Source organism: Echinops telfairi, unplaced genomic scaffold (assembly GCF_000313985.2).
Source record: "Echinops telfairi isolate 266 unplaced genomic scaffold, ASM31398v2 ScPeMD7_26;HRSCAF=91, whole genome shotgun sequence".
Taxonomy (NCBI): domain Eukaryota; kingdom Metazoa; phylum Chordata; class Mammalia; order Afrosoricida; family Tenrecidae; genus Echinops; species Echinops telfairi.
This window is the reverse complement of record NW_022103923.1, coordinates 1,221,692-1,234,546: the sequence shown is the minus strand read 5'-3', so window position 1 is coordinate 1,234,546 and position 12,855 is coordinate 1,221,692. Positions and strand designations below refer to the sequence as shown.

General features: G+C 39.7%; 1 protein-coding gene across 1 annotated transcript in view; it reads right to left on the bottom strand.

The window, feature by feature from the left end:
- Window positions 1-12,855, bottom strand: part of SYTL5 (synaptotagmin like 5) — a 288,953-nt gene that overhangs the window by 42,331 nt on the left and 233,767 nt on the right. The window lies entirely within an intron of this gene.

The window sequence follows — 12,855 nt, the reverse complement described above, 5'->3', positions numbered from 1 at the left end:
GCTGAGCCTATGATTGTGTGATTCAATGAGTACTCCCATGAGGCAGTGCAACTGAAGACAGCTTTTATGCCTTTTATGCTGATTTGAAAATTAAAACACTAAAACTCACTGGGATGATGACTCCCAGATAACACATGATATTCTTTCTGAAGTTTTTGTGTTTCATTAACTCCTTTTAGTTACTTTGGATCTAAAATGAATGTGTAGGGTAGATGAGCAAGAGATAGTTGAGATAGAAAGTGAGGCAAGCCTGCTAAATTAGAAAGAAATATTAAAGATGACAAGGTGAAGAAAAGAAACATCATGTAGCTCAAGTTCTCAAAGTGCTATATCTTTGCCAACAGACTTACAAGAGATGCGTGGCTGTCAACTGGGGTTGCATATCAGAACCACCTCTGGAGCGTTAAAAAATCCCCATGTCTAGGCAGCACAATTGAACAATCACATCAGAATCTCTGGGGGTGAGACCTAGGCATCAGAAATTTGTAAAGTTTCTCAGGTTTTTCCAATATGCAGCCAAACTTGAAAATCGGTGAGCTAAACTCGGAGAAGTTGAATTTCATTGATCGGAGACATCTTCCCCATCTGCACTGTCTACGCCCCTTGTTCCACGGTTTTCTTAATTCAGCACAGTGCTCACAATAAGAGCTGGCCTGGCCCTCGAGGCTCAGACTGGGTTAAATGAAAAGATACTTTCTGTAATAATGAGTAAATGTATTATAGCAGGGCTCAACAAACAAAGGCCCAAAGAGCAAATTAAGTCCACCTTTTTTGTTTGGTTTTGGTTTTGGTATGTTTAATGAGTTAAAAGTGGTCTTTAAGTTTTTGAAATGGTGGGAAAAGACGAAAATAGTAATAATATTTTGTAACATGTGAAAATGACATGACATCCACATTTAAGTGACAATATGTGTTAAGTAGTTGAGACAGAGAACACAGGGCCCATAAATTTGAAAATATCCATTATCTGTCCTTTAGGGAGAATTGGTGGCAAAGTGGGCTGTGTTGGGCTGCTAAGCTCAAGTTCAGCAGTTTTAACCTACCAATAACTCTGCAGGAGAAAGATGAACCCTTCTGCTCCCCTAAAGATTTACAGCCTCAAAACCCCAAAAGCAGTTCTGCTTGGTCCCATAGGATAGCTATGACTGGGAATCTACTCGGTGGCACTGAGCTTGATTATGATCTCAACCTTTACAGGAAAAGTTTGTTGATCACTGTGTTACAAATATGTGCATGTACCCACATGTGCACCCACACACATATACAAATACCGATGTCTCAACTTAAAAGCAAAACTGTTTGGAGAAGCCCACACGTTCCAAAGGAATGAACTTCAAGTATTTGGTAGGAATGTGTGTTATATTTAGGTGAACTCTCATCAGGGTTCTCAATTTCTGACTTAAGAAAGCAGAACCATAAGAAGCTCAGATTCCCCAGGCAACTGCTCTAACTACTAATTCCTATGAAGTTGCTGTTTCCTGTGACTTAATTACACAGATCTTTCATTTCCTTTTTAGAGAGATTACAACAATAGTGTTCATCCTCATTATTCATGGATTCTGTCTTTATGAATTCGTCCAGTTGGCAAAATTTATTCTTGACCCCAAATTTAGTATGCATGGCACATTTATGGTCATTTGCAGGTATATTCAGTGTAGCAAAAATTTTGAATTCCCCAGTTTACATATTACCCGTGCTCTTGTTTCAGTTCTGATATTGTAACGTGTTCTTTTTGAGTCTATTTAGTGTCATGTGACCACACTTTCTTGCTTTTTCTTGGCAATCTCGCTGCTTAAAGTGGTCCCCAACCAAAGCAGTGAAGTGCTGTATAGTATTCATAAATAAAAGAAGGGTTCTTTGTACCTTATGGACAAAATGTGTGTTTAGATTATCTTTGTTTAGATATGTGCTAGACTGCTATCACCCTTGAATTCAATGTTAATGAAACAATATATATAGTAAATAAATTTTCTTTCAAAATAAATACACATAAAACATGGTTTTGTATTGAATAATTGATAACACCATTGTGACCAGAGGTTTACAAAACCACTTATGTTTTACCTAGAAGCCATGATTCCGTATTTGTTAATTCAGTGGCAGCTTCTTTGATTATAACTCACTGCTATCTAGTCGATTCTAACACACCAGTGACCCTATAGGAAACTGTAGAATTGCCCCTGTGGGTTTCTAAGGCCATAAATCGTTATGGGAGCAAAAAGCTTTATCTTTTCCCCATGAAGTGCCTAGTGTGTTTGAACTCCTGGCCTTGTGACTAGCAGGCATTCCGCAACCTACTACATCACAAATAATGATAATTCACCCTAGGTGGTAGGTGCTCAATGAAATTTTGTTGAATAAATATTATCTTTATCAAATTTTAAAAGAACCTTTATAATTGGATTTAATAAAATAAAAGCTGGCTTTTTAAGTGATTTTTAAAGGTTTCCTTAAAAGATTTTTTTTTCCGTAAAAAGACTCTAAAATCTGGAAGACAGCATGGGGGAGGGAAGAAATGTTAAAAATAGGTAGTACTCTCAGTGTGATAATATTTGGTCTTTTAGTAATACAAAAAATACTGATCTAATGCATTCTTTGTAAACAATGACTGCAGGCAAATTAGAGAAGAGCAGAACCATGAAAAACCTTGGGTCAACTAGAAATCAAGGGCAAGGAGAAGGCCAGCTGTCTTCTTCTATTACCCACTCACTGTTGCTGAGTGAATTCTGACTCATAGCAACACTGCACCGCACAGCAGAATTTCTCCTTAGGGTTTCAGAGGCTACCAATCTTTATTGGTGCAGATTGCCTTATATTTATCCCATAGACTACTCATGGGTTTGTAGCACTGCTTAGCTCACTATTCCACCAGGGCTCCGTCTTCCCCTATAAACATAAAACAAAACAAGTGTTTAGCAAAACTTAGCTTTCAGTAACTAAATGGAACAGGTGAAAATGTTTTGATTTGGTGAAATATTATTTTACCTGGATGTTACCCTGCTTATCAGAATAAAAACTTACCAAGGTATCTAAAACAACACATATCCCAGCCCAGGGGTTCTCAACCTGTGGGTCGTGACCCCTTTGGGGGTTGAACAACCCTTTCACAAGGGTTGCCCGATCCATAACAGTAGCAAAGTTACATTTATGAAGTAGCAACAAAAACAATTTTATGGTTGGGGGGTCACCACACGTGAGGAACTTCCTAAAGCTGCCGCATTAGAAAGGTCGAGAACCACTGTCCTAGCCCAATCTACTTTCCATATAATATCTTGGGCATCACACTTCTGCTTTTCTTCCACACACACCAGGGTGCTTTATGCCTCTTTTCCTTTACACTGTTTATTGCCTCTGTCTAGAAAGTTCCCTCTCTGTCTAGAATGCTCTTGACCTTTTGTCACCTTGTCAAGTATGCCTCATCCCTTAAAAGCTGCTTAGTGCTCATTTCCATGGAGCTTCTTGAATTCTGTGGAAGGCTAATTAATTATCTTTGGTAACTGTGCTAGATAGATTTTATTTTAACTTGCTCTTTCCTTTTTAAGGAAAACCTGTCACTCAGGTGACAGACTTAGGATGAGTCCTGGGAGGTATGGTCTTTTTTAAAATGAGAGACACTGGGGAGCCCTCCCCTCGCTCTCTTTCCATTCACCTTCATCCTTGCTGGGACTTTGTATCTGCCTCCAGAGGCAGGCCCACTTCAGACGCAACCCTGAGAGCTTTTGGCATCCTGCCATGTTTCTACCAACATTGGACCCACATGACTTTGAACCCACTGTCTCATGATCCCCCTGCTTCTTGCTTCACCTCTCAGAGTCATTGGCCTGCAGTTACTTGAATCTGAAGAAGACTCCAGGTAGCATCAGACTTGTGGACTTGTGTAGGACTTGGCTGGGATGCCTTCTTGATATGAAATTACTTCTTGATATAACGCTCTTTCTTATACATAATATGGTTGCCACTGTATTTTTGTTTCTTTAGACAACCTAGCCTAACACAATTGGGTACGAGTGAGTGGGGTGTTAGAGAAACAAATAATTAATATGGAGACTGTAAGCTTGTCTGGCCTTTGCCTCATGGCATTCAGGTAAAGTTGAATTTTCCTTCTGCTTTGCGTAGCCAGCGGAGGTCAGATATGGTCTCTTGGTTATCTGGAAAGGGCATTGGGAAAGGAAACTTTTGATTCATAGAAGTCCACCCTGAAATGGAGTAAAGGAAGGTGATGGATGTTGGGTTGAAGTTCAAGGAGGGAAAACGCCTTTTGGACTTTTCTGAGGCAAAAGCGATGCTGCTTGGTCAAAAGGACTGATCGAAGGCCAGGCCTGCTGGAATCTTCCCCTTTGGCAGCAGTCCAAGATCATATGCACCTGAATGGGACAGTCTAGATAAGAAAGTATTGAATTTGAGTGTTTGTAAAATAACTGTATTTAGGATCTGGCTGTACTGAAATTATATTGAGTTCTTTTACACACTGCTCTTGACATAATGTGATTTAAAATGAATATTGGAAATTATTATTAGAGAGTGCTTGTAGGTCTGCCTGCCTTCAGCATTTTAAAATTGGATACAGTAAAATGGGTATTAAGAGTTGCCTGGAGGAAATGTTTTTTGTTTACCACCAAGGGGTGAGGCTTGGCAAAGTTTAGCCCTATCCAGTGCCATCAGTGTGAGGACATTTGCATTGGAAACAGCCTGTAAGTAGACCTGCCGGGAGACTGAAGGAAAAAAGAAAGATGGCTTAGGCTTTTTTAATCTTGAGCAAGCAAATTGATTATCAATGCACCTAAGCTGGAAAAGTCTGTGCCCCCCAGAGACCTACTCTCTCCTCTATGACTGTGAGAAGCCTGAAATGCTCACTAGTGGCTACCTGCATTCACTTGTCGGGTGGAAATGGGGAAAATGCAACTTTGGGAAGACAGGTTAAATCTGGCCACTGACACCTGTGGACCTGTAGTTCACGGGGACTAGTGGAGAGATAAGAGTGGGTTGGTTGATCTAAAGTTTAAAAAGTTGTGCAGAACCTGAGCCTGTGGATCTGTAAAGGGACCAGTGGTATGGAGTGGGAGGAGTCCTGTGGAAACTCCCTAGCTTGCTATGGTACCCATTGGCCTCGCTTGGAATGGCGAAGACTGAGTGGACTAGAACCTGACTGGATGAAGAAAAATGTTTGACTCTGTAATCTGGTGGTGGTAGGTAGCAAGACAGGGACAGGGGTGTTCCTCTCATGCTTGCACAGGCCCCTACAAAAGGTTGGGAAGGGAATCAGACGAGCAATAGCCACCCATGAAGACCTTAACTGGTCATGTTCCAATTCAGGCCCCCAGCCAGGTGAGTGTTACACCTGGGTGGCCCAAACTAAGCCCAGGTGGGCTTAATTCAGCTAATGGGATCAACTGATACCTTCAGCCACGCCTCCCAGCCAGAGGTTTGAAATACCCTGGTGGGGGGACTGCAGCCCTTCTCTCCTTTTACCCTGCTCCTGCAATTGCTTGGGTCTTGCCTTGCTCTCTCTGGCATCAGTTCACCACGTGTGGGCGCACAGTCCCACAAGGTTCCCTGTGTTCAGTTATGGGCCCCAGCGCAGCTTCCACATGGTTTGGCATGCTTCCCTCAGAAAGGCCTGGAAATCTCCTTCTGTAAAGATTACATCCAAGAAAATCCTATGTCTGTAACATATGGGGTTGCCATGAGTTGAAATCGATACAATAGGTAATGTGAAACTAGGTCAACAATGTTGGAATCAATGTGCATTAAATGTCTTTGTATAAGTAAAATGGAGGTGTGAGCTCGCCATATATCTATACGCTGCAATTACTTATGTAAAAATGTATTCTATCTAGTTAGATACCATCAACTCAGTTCACAATCAAGATAAACCTATATGACAGAGTAGAACTTCCCCATCGAGTTTCCAAGATTGTAATCACCACGAGAACAGGTCACCGGGCCTTTTATCCCATGGAGCTGTTGGTGGGTTCTAACTATAAGTCTTTCTGTAAGCAGCCCAGTGCTTAACCATTGGGCCACTGGAGACCCCTTAAAACATAAGATATTACATAATGAATACTGAGTAATAGGGATGGAAACGTGTTACATTTAATCCATAGAAATAGAACATGCTAAGGCAGTGAATTCAGGGAAATCACTAGAGAACCAAACAAAACAGCACGAAATAGGCTTCAGAGATTTATACCAATTAGTCCACAAGAATTAGTAAAATCAAGAAGCTGGTTATAGTTCAAGTACATGTAGTTTAAGGGATTTGCCTGCCAGAATTACTGAGCAGCCAAATTGTTCCTTTTATTTATATTTTAAAGAGGAAAGTCACATGCAGAAGTAAACTAAGTTGGGGACTGAATAAGTCATGGTCTGACAAGTTCCCCATTTGTAATTTTGAGTGAAGGAAACTTGGGAGGGGTGTTGTTTATTTTCTTTTAGTACTAACCTCTGCAGAGGGGGTTAAGTGTTTGGCTGCTAACCGAAAAGTGGTTGGTTTAAACCACCATCCACTTCGTGAGAGCCAATCTACTTCCCTAACGATTTACCACCTTGGAAATCCTATACAGCAGTTCTACTCTAACTTACAGGGTTTCTACAAGTCAGAATGGTGATTTTCTTCCTGCAGAATCCTGCTTCCTGGAAAAGCAATTCTTCATGCAGCCTTTTTCTGATCACAGGAGCACGGTGTTCTAATATACAGAGTAATCTGGAAATGTTAAATTTAGTAACCCAGGAGCAGCCCTAAAACAATTATAGCCATGTTGGTGTGGAAATAACTCTTTATTCCACATCGCTTGCTTGGGTAACTCTGAGAGATGCTTTACATTACTTTCTAGTGTTACTCAGTGATATTGAGTTGTGATTGTACATCATAGTAACAGGATTAACAATACACCCTATGTGCTTCTTTCCCTTCTTTGGTTTATTTCTCAGTCCCCCATCTGTATTTCTCAATATAATTGACTTTTAAATACATGTGTTGCTATTGAGTCTTCATTTCAGGATTTCCTTTTGAGGAACACTAAATCAAGATAGGTGTATATGACCAGTTCCAGGAGAATGATATTATGCTTGATAAATTGGAGGGTCAGAAAAAAGAAGAAGACATTTAATGAGATGAATTAGCAGAGTGGTTGCAACAATGGACTCAAACATAGGAAAGGGTGTGATGATGCATAATCAGACGGTGTTTCATTTTGTTTTGTACAGTGTTGCTATGAGTCAGAACTGAGTGCATGGCAGATAACAGCAACATAAGATGGCCAAAGGATGAGGTTCCAAAGGGGTGATCTTGATGTATAAGTACAAGTTTTCTGCTCAGGAATTTCTAGGCAACTCCAGACCTGGTGTATCTCCCATCACTGTGGTCATCTCACTGCAATCCACTGCCATAAGGTAAATTTCTATTCATAATAATCCATTATAGGGTTCCTGGGACTACAGGAGCCGTCAGCCTCATCTTTCTACCCAAGAGCACCTGGTGGGTTTGAAGAGCCAGTTTTTCAGTTGACAGCCTGATATCTAACCCACAGCACTACCAGAGTTCCTAATATGTGGAAGGCCAAGTAAATTAAGTATTCTTGTAAATTCATGCTTCCACTGCTTCATGGAAGTAAGATTTAGTCTTCTCAGAATGCCATGGCTTTGTGAAGTGCTTTAGGCTGCTAGCATTTGAGACAGCTTGTGGCTTAATTTTGCCCACCTCTTGCTGCTACTAAGCAGCTGAGGAACAATGAAGAATGAGTAGCAGCAACCAAAGGAAGCAAAGGCACAGGGAAGTAGCAAAAGCAATTTTCTTTCTGAAGGTTCTTCTGCCCATCTTTATTCTTTTGAGACAGACTGTTGCAGCTAGTAGTATGGAATAAAGCTGATGGACTTTCAGAGATATGGTGCTATGCATGCAAATATTTTTACATCTGGTAAGGAGTTTACTAAACACATTAGTAACTAACTGTAGAATATGTTATCTAATATATGAAATAAACCAGTGTTGACTACTTTAAGGGTGTGGTCCTGACTTAGAGAGAGAACAACTATCACTTCTTATATCCAAATTATGGGTAAGAAGATATTGCTAAATTGGCATCTTATACAAAATGAAAATGTCACTCAGGACAGGAAAAGCATTCTATATCTGATGAAGAAAAGATATAATTATTTAATGATAGAATGAGGTTAATAAACTCAGTATGCCCAAAGAATGAATATGATGAAAGAATGATGTGTTTTAGTAATGAAGGTACCAGAAAGGCCACATTAAATGGAGAGAGAGGGGTTCTGATTAAAAAAGGATTTAATCATCTCATAATAGAATGGATTTAATAAACTTAGTTTTCTTCAAGAATGGATATGAGAAAAGAATAGAGTTTTTAGTACTGAAGATGTGGACAATATCGCATTTCATAGACAGAGTGATCAGTAGTACTAAGTGCTGGCTTGACTGGTGGTGGTCTCTGCTTTTGATTCAGAGCCAGTCAAAGCAGCTTGTGATGCTGCAGGGGACAGTAAACATCAGTCTTAGGCCTCCTATAGAGCAATTAAAAATAATTGAATAAAGCTGGTGTGTGGTGGAGGCAAGTGAGAGTGGGGAGAAACTAGTTCATTGTGAGAACAAAATCCCATGATAACATGTTTGCCACATTCTCCACTGACATGATTCAAATGCTGCTGAGAGGCACAACATTATCCTTCATCCAATTTCACTGAACAGAATTAATCTTTTCATCCAAAGTTTCACTTTTTCCTTATGTTTTTCTAGGGGACAATTTAGTGGCTGTGGTGCTGTGATTTACTTGATATGGCTCTTCTAGTCATAGTCTTTGTAACTCACCAAACAACTAAGTGGGACCGTGAAGATTGAGAGTATTTCCTCTTTTCCTAATGGGAGTTGGTAAGAGAAGGTAAGGGAAGATTGTAATGGGATTATATGCTAGTTGTGAGTGATAGTTGTAAATACTTCAAACTCTAACATGGGAATTGGTCAATTTTGTCATCCCAATGGGTATAAAACTATCTCAGAAGCAGGATGGGAGGATCATACTACCATAAGATAGAAGTGTGGGCTGCATCCTTTGGACGCCAAGATTCTATGTATTGAACCTCTTAGATCTAGGAGACTGTGCTGTGACACTAGAGGAGCAGCAAAGCAGCAGCAGCAGCAGAACTAAGAGCCAGAACACAAAACAGAGTGGTACGCTTTGCAGTTCCCATAGAGTGAGTGAAGCTTAGTGCCTTCAGTCAAGAAGTTCACTTGTGGAGTGGAGTGCTTCCAGGCACTTCATTGGGAGAACTAGGCTTACTGATGCATGGAGTTAGAGCTGAGCACCTTTGGTTGAGGTTTATGGTAGAATGGGGTGCTTTTTGAGCAATTATTGGAAGCAACAATAGAACCAGGGGACTGAAAGTTTGAGGACCACAGAGAAGCTTATGAACTGAGAGAGGCTGAGTAAAGGTCATTCTGACCAATGAACTGTACCCTGAGAATTTCTTATACTGAATTGGAACCTGGTAACTTCCCTAAAAAAAATCCATATCAGATCCAGTGCAAATGTAGAAAGTGCTATGGAAGGGACAGTTGATATCATAACTGGTAAAGAAGGTTGGAGGGTGGAGGTATATTTGACCTCTGCTTCATAGAAATCAATCTTAGGTTGATTAATTTGATTCCTCTTTTCCCTTGTGAATTCAGAGGCACTTATATGTGCTTTTTGCCTTACCGTACCTCACTCAGTATTCTTGTATATATATAATTTTATAATATATATATAATTTTATTGGGAGCCCTTACAGGTCTTATAGCAATCCATACAACCATTGTATGAAGCACATTTGTACATATGTCTCCATCATCATTTTCAAAACATTTACTTTCTACTTGAGCCCTTGAGATCAGCTCCTCTTTTCTCTTCCATCCCCTGGCCTTGTGAACCCTTGGTAAATTATAAATTATTATTATTTTCATATCTCACACCATCTGCTGTCTCCCTTCAACCAAGTTTCTATTGCACATCCCCCGAGGTGGGTGGTAGTGGTTATACGTCGATCATTGCAATTGGTTCCCCCTTTCTTCCCTTTCTACCCCCACCTACCTCTACCATCATGGTATCACTATTCCCATTACTGTTCCTGAGGGGTTTATCTGTCATGGATTCATGTATCAAGAGCTCTTATCTGTACCAGTGTACATATTCTGGTCTAGCTGGATTTGTAAGGTAGAACTGGGGTCATGATAGTTGGGGAAGGAAGCATTAAAGAACTAGAGGAATGTTGTATGTTTCATCAGTTTTATACTGCACCCTGGCTGGCTCATCCCTTCCTTGTGACCCTTCTATGAAGGGATGTCCAATTGTCTACAGATTGCCTTTCTTCCAGTTAGCAGAAAAGCGCTCAACCATTGCACAACCAAAGCTCCTTTTTAGCACTCGAGAAAGGTCTCAAAATGCCTAGCAATTTATATTCCCATCTTAAGACCCAGAGCAGAATTACCAAATAAAATAAAGAATTCCCAGTTAAACTTGGATTTAAGGCAAACAATATATTTTTAGCATAAGCATGTTGGAAATTGTGTATGGGAAATATCTGTGCTATAAATAAAAACAAGTATTGCTATTAGGTGAGCATTGGATTGCTAACCACAAAGCAAGTGGTTCAAACTTACCAGTTGTGCCTTAGGACAAAGATGAGGCTGTTTGCTCCTGTGAAGATTTACACTCTTGGAAACCTTACATAGGGGTCCCTCTGAGTCAGAATTGACTCTGTGGCAGTGGGCACTCGCTTATTGCTTTCTCATGGCATGACTACCTTATTAAATTACTTGCTTATGAATCCTTGTCAAAGAGGTTTTCCTTATATGAAACTCAAGTCTACTTGAGTATACTGCACTTTTGTTAACTAATCGTGGAAACCCTATTTTAGGGGCATCTTTAGCCAATTGTTGAATGGTATAAGAGTTTTCCACATCCTCCAAATGGGGCTAAAAAAAAAACAACAGCACTGAGATATCATTTATACTCCTGAGGCCCCTGCAGGATCAGGCTGAGTGAGATCTCATTTGATTAGTCCGTTTGCTTTTCGTCTTTCCTGTATCCAGTTTGCTTCTCCTACTGTCTCACTAAGGAGCCCTGGTTACACTATTGGGTAAATGTTGGATTGCCATAGGTTTGTGGCTCAAACCCACCAGCTAGTCCTCCAGAGAAAGATGAGGTCGTTTGCTTCTGTAAACATTTGCAGCCTCAGAAGCGCTATATAATATTTACTTTCTCATTAATTTCTCCTGAAACACACGTACTTGTGTGTGACTTCTTGTCTGAGGATATGCTTCTGAGAGAGTATGGCCTAAGATGGAGATTTCACAAGTCATCCCACAGCACTACCTCATCACAACTTAAAAGGAGTGAGTTTACTAACTCAAATTTATGTTTGCATTCTTTGGAGTGGGAGTGGGGGCAATCTTCTTTGTTTCATGTGTAAACTCCTGATTAACCCGTGAGTAGCCATTTGACATACTCTTCTGAGAAACCACTGGGTCTTCACAAAACACATTCATCATTTTCCTTCCTTTGAAACTACTGGAAATCAACAAAGTCAATCCCATCACTTATATGAGCATTTCCATTCGGAGGCATATAATGACTTAAAAAAAAAAAAGATTATTCAAGCCCAGCTACTCTGAAAAAGACTAAGAAACCAAGAGGAAATGCTATGCATTGTGAAGACGAAAGAAGAACCAATTGCTAAACTAAACTATAGGTAATATATCAAAGAGATGAAGATTTCATAATTTCTAAGTCATGGGTGTTTAAAAAACTAACCAACCGAAAAACAAGCAAGCAATAAAAAAAACCAGACCACTTCCTGCTCTAACATTCTTAGGAATGATTTTGGGAAAATGTAACTCATCTCACTGTGGTACTCTATTAATGAATCATCATTGGGATAAATGCATGCTTCAGGAAAAGGTCATTTCGCTCTATTGATCTCCCAGGCATCTGTACTCTTCTCTCTCTTGATGTGATTGGAAAGCATTTTTTTCTTGATGCACTTAAGCTCAAGTAATGCTGACAAATTAAGTCTATCTATCTGAAAACCATTTCAGATCTTTATCATTTAAAGGATAAAGTCTATGTAGGGACCCTTCAATTTAAAACACCAAGAAGAAACCCCTGGGTCAAGGCACCAGTATTTGGTGAAACCTGCACATAGGATTATATAGCTTTATGGTTATTTATACCCAGCAGCAGGTAAGATATCATTAGAAAACCAAGGAGCTGGATTCTGAATGAATGGAACAACTACTGAGATGCGAGGATCACACTCTTTCTCCTTGCTGAGTAAATGTAAGGGACATTTACTTTTAAAAGACATGATACAATTGTGTTTGTTATACCAGGAGCATTTTTGTTTTTATAACCAAGAATTTCATCTGCTCTCTTTATATTTATCAAATAGCAACACCTAACTCGTGTTTTCTACTCTCTAAATCATTTCCTTTGATATCTCAGCCAGGAGGTCAGCAATAAAAAAATGATATTTATATAGAAAGCTGTTGTGGTAAATGGCAGGAGGCTACCCCCAGGGAAGTCAAAGGGATTTCTTCCCAAGATAGAGACAACCATTGTTGTCTTTTGATTTGAAGGATCATTATTAAGGAAAAAATATCTGCGTTCTTGAAAATTTGCAAAATGCATAGTGATGATCATTTGATAGTAGATAATGATGTCGTTTTTGCATATATATATATATACATATATATATATATATATATTGTAGTTTTAAATTAAGTGACAGGTGCAGGGTTGCTAGGGGGAAAAAATGAACAGTATGGAGATTTTCTATGCAAAGAGATACTTAATAGAAAAC